Consider the following 25,917-nt stretch of genomic DNA (forward strand, 5'->3'; position numbering starts at 1 on the left):
AGACTATATATTTTATTTGGGGACTTACAATATACAGAATTGAAAATATCTTAAGCCATCTACCAGTGCTGTTTTATGCATATCATATAAATATGAGTCACTAAAGCCACCGAAGTAAGCACAGTGAAAATTTCAATCGTCAGAGTTGCTAGTGATTTAGGTTGCCATCTCTATCCTTGTTCAGAGAAGCTTGTTGTCAGTTGATACCAATTCAAAGAAAGAGAACTCCAGCAATTCCTTAGGGAAAAAAATATAAATCTCATGAATGAAACATAGTTGTAGCCCTTGTGATGGCAGCGGGCTGTCCGGAGCAGCCGCTGAAATCACACTGACTGCAGCAAGGAGGTACTGCTGGGGCTACATGTTCTGTGGAGCTAGTGGGAGCCTTCCAAGTTGGGGTGGGAGCTCCCCAGGTGCCACTACAGCCACCCAAGCCACAACTCAGGCATCCCTGTGCTCTCAAGGCCCAGGAGCAGGGGGAAGCCTGCCCTCCTGGGTGCAGCTACAGCCACTCAAGTTGTAGCTGTAGACCTGGGCCTCTTGCTCCACACAGCAGACAGGAGCCCCACCTTCCTGAGTGTGACCGCAGTTGTCCAAGTTAGGGCTGTGGACCCTCCCTGTACCCTTGGGGGCCTAAGAAGACCACCCGCTCTGCCCTTGCAGGCTTGGGAGTGCCTACTTCTGCTGCCTGGGTTCTCTGTCAGCACCTGCTCCGATCTCAGAGCAATGTGGAGCTAAGCCTAGGTGTTGTCGCAGTCCGGCCAGGAGTGCACATGCTCACGGCAGTGCTGACACACCAGACCCCTGCTGCCTTGGCCCCCTCTGGACTTTGGGCACTGGCAAGCACAAGAGAAAGGCCAAGGTGGAGCTGAAGACATCCTGACACTGGCCTACAGGTGCCCTTTGGCACAAGCAGCCTGGGCACCATGGAGGGCAGCAGGAGGCAGACAGGATCCTGGGCAGAAGAAGGTGGGTACCCAGTGAGGCCCCACCTTCAGGCCAGGGAGAGCCTAAAGACTGGGGGCTGGGCTGCCAGTCCAGCAGACCAGAGTGGGAACTTGTGGTGCCTTTTCTGGGCCCACCCATGGCCACCTCTGGACCAATTGGCATGTAATTCCTCCCTTTGAGCCCCATAAAGCCCTGGGCTCAGCCAGAGCCAAGCAGACATTGGGATGCCCAGCTGCAGAAAGGAGCTGCCCACTCCAGGGCCTCCTCTCTTCTAGAGCTGCAGATGTCAGGATGACTAGCTACAGAGAGCACAGAGAGACCACATTGTGATGACCTGCCTTCAGGGAGGAGCCACCCACTCTTCTCCTCCGCTGAGAGCTGCAGACAACGGGAGGACCAGCTACAGGGAGGTGCTACCCTCTCTACTGATAGCTAAACATTTGTCAGGATGACTTGCCTAGCAGAGAGGAGCTACCCTCTCTGCTAGCAGCTGAATGCTCATTGGGACACCTTGGCTGTGGAAAGGAGCTACCCACTGTGGGTTTCCTCTGAGCTGTTCTATCACTCAATAAAGCTCCTCTCCATCTTCCTCACCCTCCAATTGTCTGCATACCTTATTCGTCCTGGTCTCAGGACAAGAATTTGGGACCCGCCGAATGGTGAGGCTGAAAGAGCTGCAACACCAACAGGACTGAGACATGCATCTTGCTTGTCACATTGCGGGCAAAGAGAAAAAAAGAAGAGCTGTGGCCCTTTGGGGACCCAAGACCTGGGAGCTGCCTGAGCCAGGGCTGGGACGTCCTCTTTGGGGCCCCACAGTTCCTGGCATCTCCAAGCTTCTGGGTGCCACTGTGTTCCCAGCTGCCAACTGTGGAAGCTGCTTGTGATGCACCTGGTCCAGCTGCAGCTTCGCAGAGAGCCAGTACCCATGCTGGCACCTGGAGCTGCCTGCCCTGCTGCAGTAGCTGGCATGTCTGACTGCACAGTGGCCAGACCCCACACTTGCTCACACACCCTTCGCCGCTCCACGCAGTCTCCATTGGCAGGCATGGGAACCAGGCCAGTATCATGAGCCGAGCACAGTCTGCAAGGATGAGTGGACAGAACAAACCCAGTGGGCCCGAGCAAAAGTCAGGCACAGGTGTCACCAGCCACAGAGGTTTCTGGCCTCTGTGACACCCCAAATGATCCTGTGACACTAGCATGGCAAACTTTTCATCATGACTATCACAATTTATGTAGTTATTTTGTTTATCTTTTAGCTTCCTTCCTCTTAATCCCTCACCTAAATAATCATCCAAAGCTATTCGGAGGGAGAAGGGTGCAAGGTGTTCTCAATGAAGGCAGTGGTTCTCATAGTGCAGTCGCTTAACCAGCAGCACCTTGGAAGTTGTTAGAAATGCAGGTTCTCAGGCCCTCCCCACTCCTACTGCATTAGAACCTCTCAGTGTGGGGCCCAGCAATCTGTGTTTTAACAGCCCTCAGTGATTCTGATGCACAACTAAGCCTGAGAGGCACTGATTTGGGGGGTACATGATTAGGCCATGGTTGTTACTGAGGTGACTTAGCCAGAGCAGGTCATTCTAATTACGTAGGATGGCTGTTCACGTACCTGCTGCCAGGTCAGTGCTGCAGCATCTGCCCTAACAAGCAATGAGGGATGAAATAGGATGCTTTTGGTAAAATCACCCAGTTTCTCAGAGAGAAGAAAACTCTCTGGAGAATTTCTACAGCAGAGATTTGGCACATCATATGCACTAATTTAGACATACCAATTGAAAATTTTTAAAATTTTTTTCTATAGACATTGCATACAAATTCTCTAGAATTTCAAGTACAAGTAACTGCTAGAGGAACTCTTTGGCGGAGTGTCTGCTGTTACTCTATTTTCTTTTCATTTTCCTATCACATCCCGGGCAAGAATGGCAGATGAGATATACAAAAATCAGGTTAGAAAGAAAGTAATCATCCTTCTCTGAAAAAAAGTTTTCCCCTAGATCCAAGATGAAAAAATTAGAAAGAATTTCATCTTTCCAGAATTGTCAAGCTGTCTGGCAAAAGAGCTGACTGATACAATTTTTATGTTATTGACCAAATTCTCATACCAGTTTCTCTTTTCCTCGTAAGTGTAAATATGTTCCAGTGAAATCTTTGGGGTTGGCAGTGGTAGTGTGGGTGGTTCTTCACTGAAGGACTCTTGACTTTTTCCATTTCAAACTAAGTGGAGGCAATTTAGAATTATGAATTAAAAGCCTCACACATTCCTATCTGATTCAACAGTAGCCTATCTGCACATTTATACCATTGAAATAACTAAGCATGTGTGCAAAACATAGCCATAAAGAATTTCTTTCATCATCATTTTTAATAGGAAAAAACCGGAAGCAACCTAAATATTTAACAATGGAGGATTACTTTGGAAAGTATGCATGTTCATACACACAGCTGAATAATATAACTCCTTTAAAATGACAATTCATATGGATTGTAGAAGACTATTACCTGACATGGAAAGATGTTCAGGGTATGTCATTAACCAGGAGAAGCAGGTTCCATATAGTAGGTACAGGCACTTCACATTCAGTAGAATGGCTACTATTAAACAAGGAAAATAACAAGCACTGTTGAGACTGCAGGGAGCTTGGAACCCTTGTGCACTGCTGATGAGAATGTCAAATGAGGCAGCCACGCGGAAAAAGTATGGCACGTCCTCAAAAAGTTAAACATACAATCACCACTGGATCCAGCAATTCCACTTCTAGGTATATACCCAAAAGAATTGAAAGCAGGATCTCAAAGTGATACTTGTACACCAATATTTATAGCAGCATTATTCAGAACAGCTGAAAGGTGAAAACAACTCAAGTGTCCATCAACAAATGACTTAATAAACAAAATGTGACAACTGCCTTAAAAAAAGGAATGGAATTCTGCTACATGTTACAACATGGATTAACCTTGAAAACATTATGCTGAGTGAAATAAACTAGACACAAAAAGACACATACTGTATAATTCCACTTATATGAGGAACCATTCAATTCATAGAGACAAAAGTAGAATAGAAGTTACCAAGAGTTGGAGGGAGAGAAGAATGGGAACTTGTTTAATGGGCAGAGAGTTTCTGTTTGGGATGATGAAACAGTTCTAGAAATAGACAGTGGCGATGGTTACATGACATTGTGAATGTACTTAATGCCACTGAATTGTACACTTAAAAGTTGTTACAATGGGCAGGGCATGGTGGCTCATGCCTGTAATCCCAGCACTCTGGGAAGCCAACGCGGGCGGATTGCTTGAGTCCAGGAATTCGAGACCAGCCTGGGCAATGTGGTGAAACCCCATCTCTGCCAAAAATACAAAAATTAGTCTGGTGTGAGGGCATATGCCTGTAGTCCCAGTTACTCGGAAGGCTGAGGTGGATGAATCGTTTGAGCCCAGGAAGTCGTGCCTGCAGTGAACTGAGATCACGCCACTGCTCTCCAACCTGGATGACAGCAAGATCCTGTCTCAAAAAAAAAAAAAAAAGCCCAATGGTAAAATTTATGTTTACTGTCATGCATATTGCCATTTATGTACACTTTATCACAGTAAAAATGGAAAACATTGTATGTATAATGTAATAATATTTTTACAAATATGTAATACCCACATATTTCCTTAATTTTAAAATGTCATTATTTGGCCGGGCGCGGTGGCTCAAGCCTGTAATCCCAGCACTTTGGGAGGCCGAGACGGGCGGATCACGAGGTCAGGAGATCGAGACCATCCTGGCTAACATGGTGAAACCCCGTCTCTACTAAAAAATACAAAAAACTAGCTGGGCGAGGTGGCGGGCACCTGTAGTCCCAGCTACTTGGGAGGCTGAGGCAGGAGAATGGCGTAAACCCGGGAGGCGGAGCTTGCAGTGAGCTGAGATCCGGCCACTGCACTCCAGCCCGGGTGACAGAGCGAGACTCCGTCTCAAACAACAACAACAACAAAAAAAAATGTCATTATTTGTATGAAACACTATTAGCTTAATAACAGTTTTTTCAGATGAAAGGAAATACTATCATATTATATGTACTCACGTATTTAAACTGATTCCAAAAATACCAAACTTTGGAAAATTTGTATCTTAGGAATTAAGAAATGTGTACATAGGCATGGAAAAAGGTCTGGAAAATGCTCACCACTAGTATAGCAGTTTCGGTGGCAGAATTATGGGTAGTCTTTATTATTCCATTTTTCCTGATTTTTTTTTATATTTTTCTATATACAGCACTATTTTTGTAACAGTAAGTTTTTATTTAAGGGCATATGAAAAAATATGCCCTTTCTAGAATGGTTTTTTTGAATCTAAGAATTTCCAATTTCACCTACAACATATACTCCCACCCAGAAAATAATGCCAGGGGATTAAAATCATCATGAAAAGACTTTTCTGCGTTCAACCAGGGTGCGGGAACGAGCCATTACTAAGCTTTGTTTTGCTTCATCCAGCTTCCCTGCGCCCAGCGTCCACATCAATATTTACACACTCCATCATTCCTCGGGTTATTTATTTTACTTGGTCCATTTTGCACAGTGACTAAGTTTTGCAGCATGGAAGTTGACAGAATTTGTCATTGATATCAATCTTTATTAAGTTTACTGCTGAGAGCTCAGAAAATGGTGGTTCTGGAGCAAGGAACAGGGTGAGAGCAGGAAGAGCATCAGGCAGTAAGAAAAGCTCTGTGTATGTGTGCGTGTGTGTGTGTGTGCGTGTGCGTGTGTGTGTGTGTGTTTAAAATGTTTGGCCTGGCGCGGTGGCTCAAGCCTGTAATCCCAGCACTTTGGGAGGCCGAGACGGGCGGATCACGAGGTCAGGAGATCGAGACCATCCTGGCTAACACGGTGAAACCCCGTCTCTACTAAAAAATACAAAAAACTAGCCGGGCGAGGTGGCGGGCGCCTGTAGTTCCAGCTACTCCGGAGGCTGAGGCAGGAGAATGGCGTGAACCCGGGAGGCGGAGCTTGCAGTGAGCTGAGATCCGGCCACTGCACTCCAGCCCCGGCGACAGAGTGAGACTCCGTCTCAAAAAAATAAATAAATAAATAAAATGTTTGTCATTGTTGCTCCAACCTTAATTTGCTGATGATTGCATTTCTCTGTAATACTTTTTATTTTTTACAATCAAACAAAATCTACAATTCTGCTACTCAGCAGCCACCATCAGGAAGAGGCAAGAGAGGAAGAAGAGATGCTCCTTCTAGCCGAGCCTGAGGTTCTGAATCTCATGGGCTTCCTTCTGCTGCACAGCCAGCCTCTCACAAAGAGCTGGGTTCTGTAGAGAAGAATCTTCAGGCAGCGAGTCTTCTGGAGCTTCTGAAACTGAAGAAACTAAGGCCATGTGTAGCATGACATTTATTGCTTATGTATTATACAGTGTGTTTGAAAAGAGCAAAGTGAAACTGCCTCTATAAACTTTATAAAATTAATTAGAGAAGAAGGGAGGGGGAGAAACAAAAATAAACTAAGCTTGCAGCATGTTCCACATTAATCATTAAGCGAGATTACTCTCTACCTTGCTTCCTCAAAGCTTTCTGGTGCCAATGGTCTTAGAATCATGTAGACCTTAGACTGTAGTTTTCCTGAACAGCTCTTTAGATAACAACTTGAACGTTATGAAATGTTATGTTTTCCCTTTGAGATAGTCCTTCAGGTCCTGCAAACTGATGTAACAACTGACTCAATTGACCTGAAGGGCCCACAAGGAGCTAACTCACCATGGATGCAGCTTCCGCATCCCCGTGATTTCCTCCTTCTTGCCCCAACTAACCAACAACCTCAGTTTTCAAACCCTTCACCTTCCACAGTCCCCTTAAAAGCCCCAGCTCAAAACTCCTCAGGAAGAGAGATTTGGGGTTCTCCTCCCATCTCCTCACACAATACTCTGCAATCATTAAACTTTTTCTCTGCTGAAAACCCTGCTCACTCAGTGTAATGGGTCTGTTACTGGGCAGTGGGCATACAAACCTGTTAGTCCTATAACAAAGAGCTCTAGAAAGAACCCTACTGCTCAGCTTCACTGCTTCTAGTTGTGTAATCTTTGACAGATACCTCGCCGCTCTATGCCTCTAGTCTCTAACCTGAAACATGGGGCAAATAATACTTCCTACCTCACAGAATTGTTATGTTATTAAATAAGTTAATATATATAAAGTACTTGGAGTAATTCCCAGAGCATAGGATGCACACAACAAAGACTAGTTCTTTTATTATAATATGGAGCCAGTTCCCATTAAAAGCTGTAACCTGGGCTAGGGGGCTACACGTTTACTCTCAACAGAAAGATCTGTGTTGAGAAGGGTAGCTCTTTGCCACTGCAGATTTCTATAAGAAGGAAGAGATAATTCTAAGCTGCTCTTCATGCTGTCCTTTATTAGTGTGGGTTGGCAGCCTCAAGCATGAGGCCAGGCTACAGAACGCTAGTGATCCAAATTAATGCAAAAACTTGCCTAGTGTGCAACTGAGGGAGATGGAGCAAGTCAGTTTAAACAGAGCCACAAACAACAGTAAGCTTTAAATGCCTCAGCTACAGTCTCAGATTCACATCATCTTACAGGCAGAAGGACGTGGAGTAAGTAGTTTGGGGTCACATCAACCTTTTTAGTCATTCTGCCAAGCATGAAAATTAGTTCCGTAAGCAAAATACCTGAATTAGCTTTTGAACTTTTCTTTGTTGAATGAATTTCAACAAAGTGAACACACCCATGGACTTCCTACCCAGATAAATTTATAGGACATTACCAGCATGTCAGAACTTTCTAATAATTGCTGCACTGCAATGTCAGCTTTGTTGTAAATCAGTGGATTTAAATATGTATGTTCAGACTTTTTAGTCTGTTCTGATGGTCTACTAGCCACCAAGATCACACTGTTTTAAATCAACGTAGCTTTATGATACTTCCTAATATCTGGTATTTTATTTCTTTTCTTTTTTAGACCAAGTCTCACTCTGTCGCCCAGGTTGGATTGCAGTGCTATGATCTCAGCACACTGCAACCTCAGCTCCTGGGTTCAAGCTATTCTCCTGACTCAGCTTTCTGAGTAGCTGGGATTACAGGTATCTGCCACCTCACCTGGCTAATTTTTGTATTTTTAGTAGAGATGGGGTTTCACCATGTTGGCCAGGCTGGTCTCGAACTCCTGGCCTCTGATGATCCACCTGCCTCAGCCTCCCAAAATGCTGAGATTATAGCGTGAGCCACCGCGCCTGGCCGGTACTTTATTTCAACTTTGTTTTTCTTTAAGATTGTCTTGGACACTTTCCGTCCTTAGCATTTCCATATACATTTTGTAATCAGATTGTAAATTTCTACACATTAAAAAAAAACCTGCTGAAATTTTTATTGGGATTACATTGACTACACAGATCAATTTAGGGGAGAAAATGACACCTTTATCCAACACTGAATCTTCCAGTCTATGAACATGGTATAACCCTCCATTTATTTAGGTCTTCTTTAATTTCTCTTAGTAAAGCTTCATAGAGCGATAGGGGTCTTGAAAAACAATTTCTAGATTAAAGGGCATCATCTTAAAATTTTGTTTTCTAATTATTTGTTCTAATCTAAGAATACAATTGATTTTTTTCTTTTGCATCCTTACCTTGTAGCCAATGGCTTTGGTAAATCCACTTATTAAATATCAGTTTATCAGTAGATTCTTTTTGAGATTCTACATACATAAGCATATTTTCTGTATACGGTAATTGTTTTTAGAGACTTTCCCCATTCTTATAACTCTAATGTTTTTTCATTCTTTATTGCAGTACACCCTCCAGTAAAATGTTATATAGAAATAATGATAGCTGAAATCCTCATCTGTTCCCAAAATCAAGTGAAAATATCTCAGTACACTACTGTTAAGTAGGATGCTTGCCATGGGTGTTTTGTGTATACTCTTTGTTAGTTTAAAGAAGTTCTTTTAATTCCAAATTTACTGAGAGTTTTCATCATGAATAAGTGTTGAATTTTATCAAATAATTTTAATGCATCTGGGGAGATGATGATATGACTTTTTGCCTTCATCTGTTGTTAATGTGGAGAGTTTCACTAATTGATTTTGGAATGTTAAGCCAACCTTGTGCACTTTGAATAAAGACAATTTGGCCATTATGCACTATCTTCTTATATAGTAAGGGTTCAGTTTACTACTATTTTTTTGTTACAATCTTTGTGCCTATGTATGACAGGGATTATATTGTAATTTTTTTCTTGTAGTATCCTTGTCAAGATTATGCTAGCCTCATGAAATGAGATAGAAAATGTTTTCTCCATATCTATATTTCAGAAGAATTGGTGTTATTTCTTTCTTAAAAGGATGACTTCATGTTGAAGTTATCTGGACCTGGATTTATCTTTGAAGTGAGGTTTTTCATTTTAAATACACTTTCTTTAGGAGAAATAAGATTGCTTATGTTTTTCTATTTCTCCCTGTGTCCATTTTGTAAGCTGTATTTTTCAAAGAATTTTTCTACTTCTAAATTTCTCTACAACTTATTTTAAATATCTGTTGAAACTGTAGTGACTTCCCATTTTTCAATCTTCATATTGAAAATTTGTGTCTTTATTTTTTTGTTCTTGATCAGGCTTGTTAGAGTTTGTCAACTTTATCAACCTTTTTAAAAAAAATTTATCAATCTTTTAAAAAACAACTTTTTATTTTGTTGACTTTGTCTATTTTTGTTTTTTATTTCATTGAGTTCTGCTCTTAACTTTATTATTACATTCCTTCAATTTTCTTTAAATTTTTTCTTCTAGTTTCTTGAAATAGATGCTTAATTAATCTCAACTTTTCTTCTTTTCTTCTTTTTCTATATATGCATTTAAAACAAAAAATTCCCATCTTGGCATTATTTTAGTCACATAACACGAGTTGTTTTGTTTGTCTGTTTGGTTGGTTTTTGAGGCGGAGTCTCACTCTGTCGCCCAGGCTGGAGTACAGTGGCACGATCTCTTGGCTCACTGCAACCTCCACCTGCTGGGTTCAAGTGATTCTCCTGCCTCAGCCTCCCGAGTAGCTGGGATTACAGGTGCCAGACACCACGCCCCGCTAATTTTTGTATTTTTAGTAGAAATGGCGTTTCACAGGCCGGGCGCGGTGGCTCAAGCCTGTAATCCCAGCACTTTGGGAGGCCGAGATGGGTGGATCACGAGGTCAGGAGATCCAGACCATCCCGGCTAACACGGTGAAACCCCGTCTCTACTAAAAAATACAAAAAACTAGCCGGGCGAAGTGTCAGGCGCCTGTAGTCCCAGCTACTCGGGAGGCTGAGGCAGGAGAATGGCGTGAACCCAGGAGGCGGAGCTTGCAGTGAGCTGAGATCCGGCCACTGCACTCCAGCCTGGGCGACAGAGCGAGACTCCGTCTCAAAAAAAAGAAAGAAAGAAAGAAAGAAATGGCGTTTCACCATGTTGGCCAGGCTGGTCTCAAACTCCTGAGCTCAGGTGATCCACCCACCTTGGCCTTGCAAAGTGCTAGGATTACAGGCGTGAGCCACTGCACCCAGCCCACAAGTTCTTATACATAGTATTTTCATTTTGCTTTGGCTTGAAATATTTTCTAATTTCCAGTATGATTTCTTTTATCACCCTTCAGTTACATAGAAGTTTACTGTTAAGTTTTCAAACATTTGGTGTTTCTCTAGGTAGGATTTTGATACTGGTTTCTAGCTTACTTCTACAGTGCTTAGAGAATATACTCTGGTTTCTATCCTTAACAAATCTGTTGGGACTCACTTTATGGCTCGGAATTAATTCAGTTTTAGTAAAATATTCCTTGGGCACTTAAAATGCCTTTATATTCAGCACTTTGGGGGTACAATTTTTAATACATGTTGATTAGATCAAGCTTGTTAAAAGTATTTAAATATTCTGTATATCCAATTGTTTTATTGATTACTGGGAGAAAACTAATAAAATCTTCTAGCATATTTGCATATTTGTCTAATTTTCCTTTTGATTCTGTAAACTTTTTATTTATATATCTTGAAGTTATATGTCATATGAAGTTTATTATATATTAATATATTTTATTTGTATATTTTTATTTATTATTTATTTACATATGTTATATGAAGTTTTATTTTAAAGTTATATGTTATATGTACAACTTCAGCATCATTATATCTTCCTGTTGAATTGACCCTGTTTTATTAACTAAATTTGTCTGCTTCAATAACAAAAATTTCATGTTTATCTCTAGTAGAATTTCTTGCCTTAAAGTCTCCTTTTTCTACTAATAGTGGAGCTTTTTCAGCTTTCATTTGGTAAGTGGTCATATGGTGTAACTGTTACTTTCAATCTTTCGGTTTTCTTACATTTAGATTGTGTCTATGTAAGTAGCATATAGTTGTGGTATTTTAAAATACAGTCTGACTGCCTTTGTTTTGATTGGAATGTATGTTCTATTTACATTTAAAATAATTACTGATAAATGTAGGTTTGTATCTACATGCAATTATGTTTTGTTTTTCACACGGGTCCTTTGTGTCCCTATTCTCTGTTTTCCAAGCTTCTTTAGTATTTACTGAGTGTTATTTTATTATTCCTTTTCTGTCTATTAGCTTTTTATTTATATCTTTTAGTACTGTTATCTTAATGGTTGCCCTAGAGATTACCATATGTGAACTCAATTTGTTAGAGTCAATGTCAACTTTGTATATTTACCACTTCCTGGATTTAGAATACTCACTTCATTTACTTTCCTCCAGCCTTTTGTGCTATTGCTTTCATGTTTTTTACTTCCATGTATATTTTAAACACAAGACATTTTTATTTCTGTTTTCATCAGATAAGGTTGATATAGATTTACCCACACAATTATCCAGTACTCTTCGGTCCTTATCTGCTTTACAGTGTTTTCTTCCAGAATTACTTTCCTTCACTCTGAAGATCTCTTTTCAGTATTTTATTTGCATGGTTCTGCCAACAATGAATTATCTGAGTGTTTGTTTATCTGAATACTTTTTTTATTATGGCTTTACCTTGAAGGATGTTGTCTTGGGGTATACAGTTCTAGGTGGGCAGTCATTTACTTTATTTATCTATGTGTAACACTTTAATAATGATATTTTTTCTGGCTTCTATTTCTTTCTTTCTTTTTTTTTGAGACAGGGTCTCACTCTGTCACCCAGGTTGGAGTACAGTGGTGTAATTTTGGTGGCTCACTGCAACCTCCACCTCCCAGGCTCAAGTGATTCTCCTGTCTCAGCCTCCTGAGTAGCTGGGACTACAGGGGCCCACCACCGCAACCAGCTAATTTTTGTATTTTTAGTAGAGATGGAGTTTTGCCACGTTGGCTGTGCTGATCTCCAACTCCTGGCCTCGAGTGATCCACCCACCTCAGCCACCTAAAGTGCTGAGATTACAGGTGTGTCTGGCTTCTATTTCTATTGTCTATGTTGTTTTTGTTCTCATAAATGTAATGTGTCTTTCTCTGGCTGCTTTAAGATTTTCTCTTTGTCTTTGATTTCTGCAGTTTTACCATGCTATTCTAGTATTTTTGTTTGTTTGGTATTTATCCTGTTTTGAAAAACCATTCTGAAAAATTCTCAATCAGAATGCCTAAGAAATGAAGGCATTTACTTAGGAAAGTAAATGAAGTAAATATTTTTCTGATTATGCACATATTAAGCTACATGAATTTTTTTCACAGCTCACTGATACTTTTATCATTTGTTTGAGTCTACTTTTTCTGTGCTTCATTTAGGATATTTTCTCTTACTATACATCTTCAAATTCACTAATTTTTTCTTCTACTATGTCTAATCTGCCGTCAATCCCATTTATTATTTAATCTCAGACAGTAAAGTTTTTCGCCAGAAATTTCATTTGGGTCTTTTAAAATATTTTCCATATCTCTACTTCACTATCTGAACATATAGAATAAAGTTCTGACAACTGGTTTGTTCTTGTCTGCTAGTTGTAACTGACGTCTGTACTGGTTCTGGATTGCCTTCAATTCACTGATTATTCTCTTCACTATGGGTCATGGTTCTTTGAATGCTTGATATCTTTATTTGGATGCCAGACATTGTGGATTTTTACCTTGTTGAGCTCTAAATATTTTTGTTTAAATATTCTTGTATAACTATTCTTGAACTTTGTTCTGGGATGTATTGGAAATGATTTGATTCTTTCAGATATAGCTTTTATGATTTGTTATGCAGGTCCATAACTGCTTTATCTGAGGCTAATTATTCTACACTACTAAGGCACAACGTTGCTAAGTATTCTACCCAAATGCCTCACAAATTGAGTTTTCCAGTCTGGTTGTTGGGAATAGTCACTATTCTCAGCTTTGTGTATGTGTCAGGCACTATTCTCTCATTCTTTCAGGTTTTTTTTTTCTTGCCCCATTCTTGGGTAGCTTCCTCACATGCATGTGTTGGTCTGTACTCTGTTGTGCACTCATGCGGGACCTTTGCAGATGTCCAGGGTTTTCTCTCTGAATGCCATCCCATGACCTCCGACCATGGTGATCTCCTACATCCTCAGCCCCATTTCCTCTGCTCTACCTGGGTTTCCCCTCCCTGCACTGCAGTCTGGAAGTTTTCTCAGGGCAGTAAGCTGGAGTACTCCTAGGACTCCCCTTCATGCTCTGTCTGAATTATTGCCTTTTGTTCCCTGCTGAGAAGTCTTGAAAATCATTATTTCATATATTTTGTATGTTTTTCTATTGTTGTTTCAGAAAGGAGGATAAATTCAGGCCCTTTTATCTCATCTTGGGCAGAAGCAGAAGTTGGTGCATTGCATTTTAAAAATTTAGTTGACCGGGGAACTCTTCTTCATGGTGCATGTTTTGGGAAATTTTAGGTTAAAGTTAATCTGACAGGCACTAGACACTCAATATTTTTTTAACTAAGAAATGGAATTTACCTATTAAAATGCAAATCCCTTTGAGAGGTAAACCCCTTAAATCATTAACATCCATTAGCACTGATTAGTTTATCTGAAGATTGGCTTTCCGTTTATTTCTTGTCTAGCAGAGAAGAAAAAAATGGAAAAAATAAAATTACAGAGTCAGAAAATTAGGTTGTTAGGAGCGGATAAAGATAAGGGCCAAAGCTTAATAGTGCCAAGAATCTTTTATTTTAATTGTTTTTTTTGTTTTTTTGTTTTTTTTTTTTTTGAGCATCTTCTTTTTACAGGTGAGGTGAGGTGAATCTTGCAGAGGATAAGTGTCTCACCTGAGGTCATGCAGCTTGGAGTGGAAGAGCTGGGATTACAGCCTGGTTCTAAACTAGGCAACACATTTAAATGTGTTATATAGGAAATGATCAATAAATACTAATTTTTCTTTCTTTCTCAATCTAGTGCTGGAGCAGAGGTACTGAATGAGGAAGTGGAGTCTTGGGATACCTTTGGAGGGATCCACAGTTAATGGACTGGCTGCTATAATTGGTCTGAGACACTGGTGCAAGCATGGTAGGTATGAGGGACTAAAAGGAAGGAAACAGCCCACTGGAGGACAATAATCCGAGTATAGAGATCATATGGGAGCAAGTGACATATATGGTAAACTTAAAAGTCACTGCGCCTGTAATCCCAGTACTTTGGGAGGCCGAGGTGGGTAGATCACGAGGTCAGGAGAACGAGACCATCCTGGCTAGCACAGTGAAACCTGGTCTCTACTAAAAATGCAAAAAATTACCAGGGCATGGTGGCATGCACTTGTAGTCCCAACTACTTGGGAGGCTGAGACAGGAGAATTGCTTGAACCTGGGAGGTGGAGGGTGCAGTGAGCCGAGATCACGCCACTGCACTCCAGCCTGGGTGACAGAGTGAGACCCTGTCTCAAAAACAAACAAAAAAAAGTCACTGCCAACAACTGAAAACACCTCCAGGTATTTCCTCCCTTCCTTCCTCCCTTCCTTCCTTCCTTCCTTCCTTCCTTCCTTCCTTCCTTCCTTCCTTCCTTCCTTCCTCCCTCCCTCCCTCTCTCCCGCCCTCCCTTCTTTCCCACTTCCATAGTGGGAGCTCAGAGCCACATATAATTTCCTCCTTTTTTTTTTTTTTTAAAATAATGAGCTGCCATGTTTCCTACTTCCAAATTCTAGAGTGCAATTTGTACCTGCTACACTCTGATGAGAAGGGCGTAAGCTTTATTTGTAGAACTGGAGTTAGTTTGGGCATTGCTGTGATGACGATAGGCATTTTTAAGAGGCAGAGAATCAGGCAGGAAAATAGCACGAAGTAAATGCAGGAAGCAGTTACAAAATAAATAGAAAGCTTGGGCTCTTAACTTCAAGAAGCTTAATTTCAGCAGAGACATCAGGAAAACACACATCAAAGGACTTAGTAAAATGCCCCAAGTCAAATCACTGCTGTGTACAATATGTACACTTATAGGAATGATAGCTATTACTATCATCATTTGTTGAGTATCTACTTTGTGCAAGCATGTAGGCACTTTATATTTTTATTTTTTATTTTATTTTATTTTATTTTTTTATTTTTTAGAGACAGGATCTTGCTCTGCTGCAGAGGCTAGAGTGCAGAGGTATGATCATATCTCACTGCAGCCTTGACCCAGCAGACTCAAGCGATCCTCCTGCCTCGGCCTCCTGAGGAGCTAGGGCTATAGGCACACACCACCATGCCTGGCTAATTTATTTGTACTTTTTGTAGAGATGAGGTCTCCTTATGTTGCCCAGGCTGGTCTCAAACTCCCGGGCTCATGTGATCCTCCCACCTTGGCCTCCCAAAGCGCTGGAATTACAGGCGCAAACCACCGCACCTGGCCCACTTAGGAACTTTCTATGTGCTGTAGCATTTAATCTTCACTTTTAATGAGGAAATTAGGACCAGAGAGGTGAAGGAACTTGCCCACAATCACACAGCTAGCAAATGACAGAACTAGGTCTCAAGTTCAGGTTTGTCTGTTTCCATCACCTTTGCTCACATCATCACCCTTCTAAAGACAAAGAGAGTAGTGGATTCTTAGATTCCAAGAGATAAACTTGGAATCAGCACAGCTGGGAGGACCCACCAAGAATTGGCAAAGTAAAAGGGCACATTTTATCATTTAAGAAGGAAAATGCTGTCACGTGTCAGCTGAGTCAAGGGGGAAAAAGTGCATAAAACTAAAACAATTAAGAATGATAAAGAAAAACCGAGTAAGTAGGTAAGGATGAGGGTGTGTTGACCCCTGTTTCAACTTCCCTGGTTTCTTCCCTACAAAATCATTTAGGGAATAGAGAGACAATAACAGGAGGGCAGAGGCACTTAATCAGAGATTTTACAAACCACTAAATCAAAAGAGACTGTGAAATTCCCGCCTGGGGAAGCTAACAGTGAGATTAAGTGGATTAGTCTACTGTACAGGAATCTGGGGAATGCAGGCAGCATGTGCTTTTGTTGTGGATTGCTCAGCAGCAACACGATGGTTTTACATCTCCCAGAAACATATGGGCATGTGCCCTTCTGCAAACCAACAAGCAAGAGCAGTGCCTGGCGAGCTGCTTCCCCTGCACCGCATGTCTCGTTTCAGGAGGTGGCAGATACTGACATTTTATGGAGAGTTTGCGCAGGGAAAGTGTGGGAAATGAAAAGGCAACCAGCTAATCGCACCCATAATTTCTAAGCTCAGAGCTGGGTTCGCTACAGTTGTGGGGAATAAAAAAGGACTGGAATTAGTTCCGGTATTAATCCTTGCAAAGAAAGGGAGAAGAGGCCAGGTGTGGTGGCTCACATCTGTAATTCCAGCACTTTGGGAGGCCTAGGCGGGCAGATCGCTTGAGGCCAGGAGTTCAAGACCAGCCTGGTCAACATGGTGAAACTCCTTCTCTACAAAAAAAAAAAAAAAAATTACAAAAATTCACCGGGCATGGTGATGCACGCCTGTAGTCCAGCTACCCGGGAGGGTGAGGCAGGAGAATCACTTGAGCCCAGGAGGCGGGAGTTACAGTGAGCCAAGATCACGCCTCTGCACTCTGCTTGGGTGACAAGGCGAGACTCATGTCAAAAGCAAAAAAAAAAGTTGGCGGGGGCAGGGAGGCGGTGGGGGGAGAAGAAGGAGGCCTCTGACAGTGTGTCTCCCAAACTTTGGAGGCAACCGCTACCTGAAGATGGCCGAGAAGACTCCTTAGCTCCTTTGCTTTTGGTGTTAACAGCGGCAGTGGCAGCACATAGAATTAAACTCACAAAACACAGATTGCTAGTTTCCAGAAATCCACATCCAAACTCCCAAAAGCCAGACATTGGTTAGATATATGTACAAACTCTGACCTGCCTGAGTTAACGGTTGACATCAGCAGTCTATAATAAATAATTAATATAGCCCTAGGAGACATAAAGCCAGTGACATGGTATCTCTCCCTCAGCTCTAAATGGAATGCCAGATAACCTACTTTGAACAGTAATGTGTTCACAGTATGTGGGAATTAACTGCTCAATATAATAAGTACTATTGAATTTCCCATCTCCATGCACATGGAGGGCAACTGCCACCAAAAACACAGTAATAAAGGTAACTGAGTGATGAAAAAAAAAGAACCCCATTTTTTTATTACAACCTTAAAATGTTATAGGTTAAAATAATCCTAAAGGGTTTCAAAAACAGCAATTAAATCTTTCCATTTCTGTTTTCCAAGACTGCAGCTGAGAAAACGAGGGCCTAAGAGCCATACGGTGCTAGCCTTGCTAATAACGCTCTGTGAAAAATCTCATTAATTCAGTCTGGCTCTTCAGATCAGCCGCTAAATCCTTGTATTGTCACTCATCCTCTGGCCTTTTCAGGATTTCCATAGCCTAACTAGAAGTATCTCCATGGAAACCAAGCAGTCCTGCTTTGCACATCCCGGAACTTTTTGTTCCTGACAAAGCTTGACAAATCACATGCAGCATGGAGAGTTTAACATAGCGAACTAAATCCTGACCCGCACTTAGAAATGATAAACCCAAGCATACCAGCTTTATTATAAATGATTTCCTTACAAGATACTTAACCAAGCCAGTGAAATGCTGAACCAGACAAGTTTCAAGAACAAGATGCTGGGGGGAGAAGGGGGGGAAAAGACAAATAAATAATAAATAGGTAAATAGGAACCCCAGGTGTGTTCAGCTGTACGTTCTATGAGCTCGTTTTCTGTCTAATTGACTTAAATTGAAAGCAACTGAAGGCAAAAAAGAGCGAGAAGGATGCTATTTCTGAGAAGACCTTCCTTTTTCCCTCTGGAGAAAGTGAAATCCTAAATCCATTCCCTCATTTTCCCTAACTCCTGAAGAGAATGGGAATCTACAGGTCTCTATCCCTGGTGAGCCTGGAGGCTGAGTTTTCACAAGGGCAGCAAGAAGCATCCCTTCTCCTCTTCCTGTCCACCTTCTGAAGAGGAGGAGATGGAGCCAGGTTGCAGGTCCTCACCACAGCGGGTGTTGTTCCCAGAGGAAGGAAGGCCCCACCTGGGGCAAGGTTGCCAGGGCCAACATGACCCCACAGAGACCAGGAACAAACGTTCTTGCCTTTGGACTTCACTTCTTCACAGAGTCGGAGTTACAGGCCAACCTGAAGACGCTATCATGACTCTCACACACTTATTCCTCAGCCTCAGCCAGGCTCAAGAGCAAGGCAACTGAAGGAGGAAGGGCCCTTCATGGCCTCCTCTGTCTCATGGCTGCTTTACCTGCCACTGATGAGGCTTCCCCAGGGTGAGATGGAGACGAGGGCACTGAACGACTTTGAGTTAGGGGGACTCAAGAGGGTGAGGGCACCATCATCACCCCTTCAGTCTCCTGTCTCCCTCTTGGCATCTCTGCAGCACAGAAGGCTGGCAATGGCGACACATTATAGTGTCAATTGCTCCAACTTTAGAATTTCCTGATGCCTCAACATCCCTGCAAACAGGCTGTGAGCACATCGCCCAGGTGACCAGGTGCACCAGTGTGCTAAGGCTGGTCCAGGCCACAGGTTCCCCACTTTGTACTCCCCTGACTGGGACCTAGTGACATCAACACCATCAGTGCAATCCCCTCACACCTTTTGCTTGTGGACTCCCTTCTGACATCCAATAAAGGCTCTAGTCCATGAGTCCTCTCTCTCTCCTCATCTCTCTCTCTCTCTCTCTCTGTCTCAACTCTGCACGACCTTGGTGGAGTCAGCTCCCTTAGCACTCTGATGTGGCCCCACGTGGCAGGGTGCTTTTCATGACCTTTGCCAGCCTCCATCCTTCAACTTCATATGCTCTCCAACTATAATTCCCATGGCCGTGTGGGGTAATCTTTAAAGACCCCACACGGGGGATTGCTCCCCCATTTATAAGAAGCCAAGTGACAAGAGAAGGCCCAGAGCAGTACAGAGAGGCCTGAGAAATGCCACGAGTCCTCCTTAGATTCTGCCTCCTTAGTCTGAGCCTTGACTCCAGTGGGAATCGCACTAGGGGTATCTTCAAAGGTCTGAGACAGAAGTCTTCCTTCTTGGGTTCTTGGTGTGGAGGCTGGTGATGTTTTGGAGACGCCATAGGATTTGTAGCATTGGCGATGCCTTGCCTAGACAAACCACAGAGGACTAGACTCACCTCTGCATGGGCAGCAATATCTGAACTCTCATCACCCAAGAACTTGCCTACACAGTGCTACTGGGTATTTGCAACAACAGCCAGTTCTGGACACATTGTACACAGTCTACAAATACTTGCTGATTAACTAAATTGGGGCCTGTAAGATCCCGCAGCTCCCTCAGATTCTTCAAAGCAAGAGTAAATGAAGCTTAGTCTCATTTCAACCTTCAGTGAACACTACTGTGCTCTTTGAAAGTTGAAAATCCATATAATAATAATGATAATAATAATAATAATGACAGTTAGCTGTTATCAAGTTCTTACCCTGTAATACCAGGCATTCTTCTGAGTGTTTATTATATACATATATTAGCTCCTTTAATCCTCCTAATGATCATCTGGAGAAGATACTATTATTATGCCTATATTATTACCTTCATTTTATCAGTGAAAATACTGAGACACAAAGAGCTTAACTAACTTGCTTAAATTCATGGAGCTGGGCTTTGAACCAAGGCAAACTCCAGCATTTATGCATTTAACCACTACCCTTTGCTGTCTTCGCTGTGATACTACCAGTGCTAAGCGCCTCAAACCAGAATATTCAGTAAATAATAATAGTTACTGTTGGGGCTCAGAAAACAATACCCCGAAATGAAGACCTCAGAAGTGGCTTCAGAAGCATCCTCAGGGCCAGGTGCGGTGGCTCACGCCTGTAATCCCAGCACTTTGGGAAGCCAAGGCAGGCGGATCACCTGAGCTCAGGAATTCGAGACCAGCCTGGCCAACATGCAGAAATCCCGTCTCTACTAAAAATACAAAAATTAGCCGGGCATAGTGGCACACGCCTATAATCCCAGCTACTTGGGAGGCTGAGGCAGGAGAATTGCTTGAGCCTAGGAGACAGAGGTTGCAGTGAGCTGAGACTGCACCACTGCACCCCAGCCTGGCCGACAGAGTGAGACTCTCTCAAAAAAATAAAAAAGAAGCATCCTCAGAAGCAAACGTTTTTTATTTGACTTCCTCCTGTCCTCCTGTCTCTCAGTCCTATTCTCCCCCAAGACTAGTCATAGAAATTGGAATTCCCTCTTTCCCAAGTGGAGTCATGCAAACCAGAACCCCTTTTCCCCAAAGCTAGGCATGAAACCTAAAAGTATTACTCTAATTTCCCCTCCACCTTTCTGTGTAAAAACTGGACATTCAGAAATGATCTGATCTACCTTGTTTGACTGTCAGTCATAAGACCTCCGCTCCCATTCCAGAGAGAGTCCTGTCCCATTCCTAGGAGGGAATGATGCACAGAGAAGCCAAGAAGAATCTAGAAAGGCAGGTCTTGCTGGGTGTCACCACTCAGTCTATTAGCATTAGATCATACCCTTTTTGTCCAGTTGCATTTCTACAGGGTTATCCATCCTTTATGAAACCTAAACATAAAAATGGACAATTAGCCGGGCATGGTGGCTCACGCCTGTAATCCCAGCACTTTGGGAGGCCAAGGCGGGCAGATCACAAGGTCAGGAGATCGAGACCATCCTGGCTAACACGATGAAACTCTATCTCTATTAAAAATACAAAACATTAGCTGGGCGTGGTGGCACGTGCCTGTAGTCCCAGTTACTCGGGAGGCTGAGGCAGGAGAATCGCTTGAACCTGGGAGGCAGAGGTTGCAGTGAGCCGAGATCACACCACTGCACTCCAGCCTGAGTGACAGAGCGAGACTCCATCTCACAAAAACATAAAGGACAATTTTCCCCTCTATCTTTGAGTCTTCATTCTGAAAGCTCCTGTGTGTACCTGCTAAATATGTTTGTATGCCTTTTCTCCAGTTAATCTGTCTTTTGCAAGTTGATTTTTCAGTGAAACTTTGGAGGGCCCTTTGGCTCCACCTTAGCAACTGTGAAATGCTTGCTCTGTGTGAGGCACTACTCTGGCTTTATACACATCACCTCATTCACTATTATTAGCTTTTCAGATGAGGAAACTGAGGCACAGAGAAGTTAAGTAACTCACCCAAAGTCATATAACCAATAAATGACAGAACCAGATTCTAACCCAAGCATCATGGCTCCAGAAGCTCCCATCAGTCAGTACTCTGGTTTCCCTGATCATTCGAGGAAAGATGTGGAGTAATATTCCATGGAACACCTGTTCTAGGCGGGGACATTCTCTTTCTGAACCACCCCATCCGGCCCATCAAAAGAGCCGGGTATTATTATCTTTTTCCTTACAAGACTTCCTTTCAAACTGCTTTTTTAGAGGTGCTCAAAACAACTTGAGGCCCAGAGCGAGCCGGTGGGAAGGGCTGCCCTTTCCCCTGGACCTGGAAGGTCACACCTGAGTGGGCATAGCCTTTTGACCCCTCTCAGGGAGCCAAGAATAAAGTGCCTGTCACGCTCACACACGGGACTGTCAGTGAGTTCAGCTGAGTCCCGCTCTGCGTGCAGACTCTGGAAGATCAGACGGCGCTTATTGGGTAGAGGGACAGTGCCAACGCTCGGAAACCTAAAATTAGACCTACCAGCTGTGTTTTGGGTTTGCAGGCACGTGCACATCTGATCCATTCTTGAGCACACTGGGTATTGAAATATATATGAAACCTGCTTTCTGAAGTACAGAGAAAGCACAAAATTCTTGCGCCTTTTATTTTATTTATTGTTTCTCTTCTGAGGCCCTAATTTCTTCTTTACAGCCCAGGGAATGACATTTCTCCCCTGTCCAATTTCCCCTCTGGGCTGTTTCCTCTGAAGAAAACATCAACCCTCACCCTTAGGAAACCCGGGCGGTCACACTCTGGGGCCTGAACACTGGCATGTCATTTCTCCTGTCAGCCTGGGCTCTCTGTTTCCTGGGTCACGGGCTCTTCTGGAATCTTAGCAAATGGGGCCCAAGGCTGAGCCCAAGGTGGTCCAAGAGCTGGTTCGTGGCTTAGGAGTGGATAGGCTGGTACATGGCATGGAGCCTTGGAGGAGAGGACCTGGATTTACAAACCAGGTAAGGACATGCTGGGCACGACAGAGAGGGTAGGACAGGTGGCCTAAGACAGGAGGCAGAGAGCAAGCATAGAGCCCCGGACAAAAGGGTTAGCCACAGAGAGCCAGCAAGGTGGAGCTAAGATTAGCAGGCAGTGCTCAGAAATACTCCTGGAGGTGTTTGCTCCAAGGGAGTGAGAACTTTCTATAGCAGCCCTGGCCGATAGGATTTTCTGTGACAGTGGAAGTGTGCTGCAGCTGCACTAACGGATGAGGTAGCCACCAGCCACATGGGACAATTAAGCATTTGAAATGTGACTTATGTAACTGAGGTACTGAATTTTTAATTTAATGTAATACTTTAGAATTTAAATGGAAATGGCCGCATATGGCTAGTGGCTACCATATTGGATGACGCAGTAGGAAGAGTAAGAAGCTCTGCTGGTGGGCACAACAAAATGCCACAGATTGGAATCAATGCCTGGGACAATGTCAGCTCTTCCACTCTAGCCACCTGCCTTTATGCAGAAGCACACCTCAGCCATTCAACCTATGGCTGGCTCTCCCGTCCCTTTCCTGCCGCCCTCCTGGGAAGATGCACCCACTTCTCTTCTGCAGCCCTTTTCAGAATGAAGTAGTCTTTGCTGTCAGGAGTGCCTTCCTGGCCCAAATTCAGTTCTACCTGTTAGATACGCCCATTTCCTTAGTGCAGTCTTTTATGTTCTGAGCAATTCTTCTTGCCCCTGTGTTGACGGCATACACATTCTTCTCTGCCTCTGCCACCTCTCAGACTCCCAATTCCAACTCTGTTTCTGGACTGTGTTTCCGCTTATCTGGGCCCCTGCAGTCTCCAAGCTCACTTCCCTGTGCCTACAATTATTGTTCGCACAACAGCCTGAGTGATGTTTCAAACACATGAATGGGAACCTCTCTCTCCTAGGCATGAAATCATTCAGGAGCTTCCTTCCCCAGGCATTAGCCAACCTCTTCATCGCATCCTGCACTGCCCTTCCTGAGGCCTCCATCAGTCCATTCCTACTTTGTCACCCCAGCTCTTCACATTCTATCAACTCCCTGCGGGCAGGGTCCTTGTCTGTTGTATTCGTGGCTGGGGGCGTACTGCCTAGTGTATAAAGGTGCTCAGGAATTATTTGTTGAGTGAATGAGTGAATAATGGATTCGTACTCCAAGGTCATAATAGGTGTATACCATTACTAATGTATTTTTAATAGCCAACTGTAGTATATCCCTTAAAGTACTCACTATGTCTGAAAGATGTTTTTACATTGATCCTGAAATAAAATGAAGAATGTGTTTCTTAAGTGCTGAACCATACACCAGAATAAAGACTATCTACCTCAAGCATGCGACTCCTCCCAGCCCCCACAGTATCTTGGGCTTGTCTCAAAATGTACCGTATTGGGCCAAGTGTGCCGGCTCATTCCTGTAATTTCAGCACTTCAGGAGGCCAAGGTGAGAGGATTGCTTTAGGCCAGGAGTTCAAGACCAGCCTGAACAACCTAGCAAGACTCCATCTCTACCAAAACACAAAATAATACTAACCCAGCGGGGTAGTGTGCACTGGTGGGGATGGAGATGGGGTCTGAAGTGAGAGGACAGCTTGAGCCCAGGAGCAGCTACAGTGAGCTGTGATTGCACCACTGCACTCCAGCCTGGACCACAGAGCAAGACTCTGTGTCTAAATAAATAAAAATAAAATGAAAAAATGTAAAAAGTGTACCATATATCCCTTCCCAGCAACTACACATTATCATGTACCATTTTGGAACTAAAGTCTTAGCAGAGAAAATAGAGTTTAGAGTTTGAACAGCAAGATCTCAGGTGAACTTATAAAAACTTTTATAATTTTTACCCTTGTACGATTTTTTTTTCAAAACTAAAAACAATAAATATGTCATAATAATCAGTGGGCTATCACTGGTGTTTATCAGTTCTTAAATGAGAATACACTACAGGTACAAGTTGCATTTACCATTCCTCACTCACTCCAAACCCTTTCAAATTTTTATGTCCCACAGTTTCAATGATACAAAGACTATGAAGTGGTTTCCTTGTTCTGGGTCTTTCTGAACACCTTGTGCCTTTCTGACCTTGTGTCTTGAGGTTGCAGTTGTCCACCAGCTGGTTCCCATCCCTCAGGGTTCACTGTGGTTGCAAAGATAAAATCATCTGTGTGATCAAGGTGGATAAATCTTTGAGAAGAAGCCTTTAATTAATAAAAGTGCATGACAGCACAGGGGATTTTCCGAAGCCACTCACCTTCAGTTCTGCTCGCAATGGCCCTGTGTTCGATCACAGTGGAAGATGATGGAACATTCCACCAAGCTCTGCCGGCCGCTGGACCCACTGGGGATCTCTTTACCCAGTGGCCCTCAGGGTCTCACATAAGGCCCTGCCTCACTGCCCTCACCTTCTTTTGACTCCCCCAGAGCCAACATTATGGCTGAGTGTGTGCTCCTCAGTTCACACTTGGAAATCCTAACCCCCAGTACCTCAGAATTTAACTCAGAATGTAACTTTGAAGATAGTTTCTTTAAAGGCATAATTATAGTATAATGAGGCGCTATGGGTGAGCCCTAATCCAATTGAACAGTATCCTTATTATTATTATTTTTTAAAGGAGATGACGACACAAATACTATTCAGAGGGATGACCAGGTGAAGAATGACCAGGTGAAGACACAAAAAGAAGACTCCCATCTACAAGCCAAGGAGAGAGGCCTCAGAAGAAACCTGTCTGGACGGAGGGAGAGGGAAACAAAGAACAAAAGTGGCTAAGATGGCGTACTTCTGGGTTCTTCATCACCAACTTTTCCCGCGCGCGCAAAAATGTAGCCAGCACCCGGGAAAGTGTAGATCAACTGGGCATGCGCCAGGTGACATCAATCCGAAGAGACCGAGATTTACCTGGCCACACCTATAGAATGCCACCCGACAGGCCCGTGTCCCACCTATTGCCCTCCCACTCCCAGAAAAGCCGCTCCTGGCAGGCGCGCGGCGTGAACTTCCTCGGCCCCTACTCATACGCGGGCCCAGGAACCTCGCCCGAGAACGCCGGAGCGACTTCCTCGGCCTCTGCCGCCGGAGACCGGTGAACCTCACCTCCTCTTTCTTTTTTTTTTTTTTTTTTTTTTTTTGAGACGGAGTCTCGCTCTGCTGCCCAGGCTGGAGTGCTGTGGCCGGATCTCAGCTCACTGCAAGCTCCGCCTCCCGGGTTCACGCCATTCTCCTGCCTCAGCCTCCCGAGTAGCTGGGACTACAGGCGCCCGCCACCTCGCCCGGCTAATTTTTTGTATTTTTTAGTAGAGACGGGGTTTCACCGTGTTAGCCAGGATGGTCTCGATCTCCTGACCTCGTGATCCGCCCGTCTCGGCCTCCCAAAGTGCTGGGATTACAGGCTTGAGCCACCGCGCCCGGCCACCTCCTCTTTCTATACATTGGCTACATAATAA

General features: G+C 43.4%; 1 long non-coding RNA gene across 1 annotated transcript in view; it reads left to right on the forward strand.

The window, feature by feature from the left end:
- The window catches only part of LOC117086753, a 74,442-nt gene extending 48,937 nt beyond the window's left edge, over positions 1-25,505 (forward strand). The window contains exons 3-4 of the long non-coding RNA XR_004438562.1: positions 14,296-14,406; positions 25,086-25,505. This is a non-coding gene — a long non-coding RNA (uncharacterized LOC117086753). The remainder of the gene's footprint in view (positions 1-14,295; positions 14,407-25,085) is intronic.
- Positions 25,506-25,917: the final 412 nt, after the last annotated feature.

Source organism: Trachypithecus francoisi, unplaced genomic scaffold, assembly GCF_009764315.1.
Source record: "Trachypithecus francoisi isolate TF-2019V2 unplaced genomic scaffold, Tfra_2.0 Lachesis_group10, whole genome shotgun sequence".
Lineage (NCBI taxonomy): Eukaryota > Metazoa > Chordata > Mammalia > Primates > Cercopithecidae > Trachypithecus > Trachypithecus francoisi.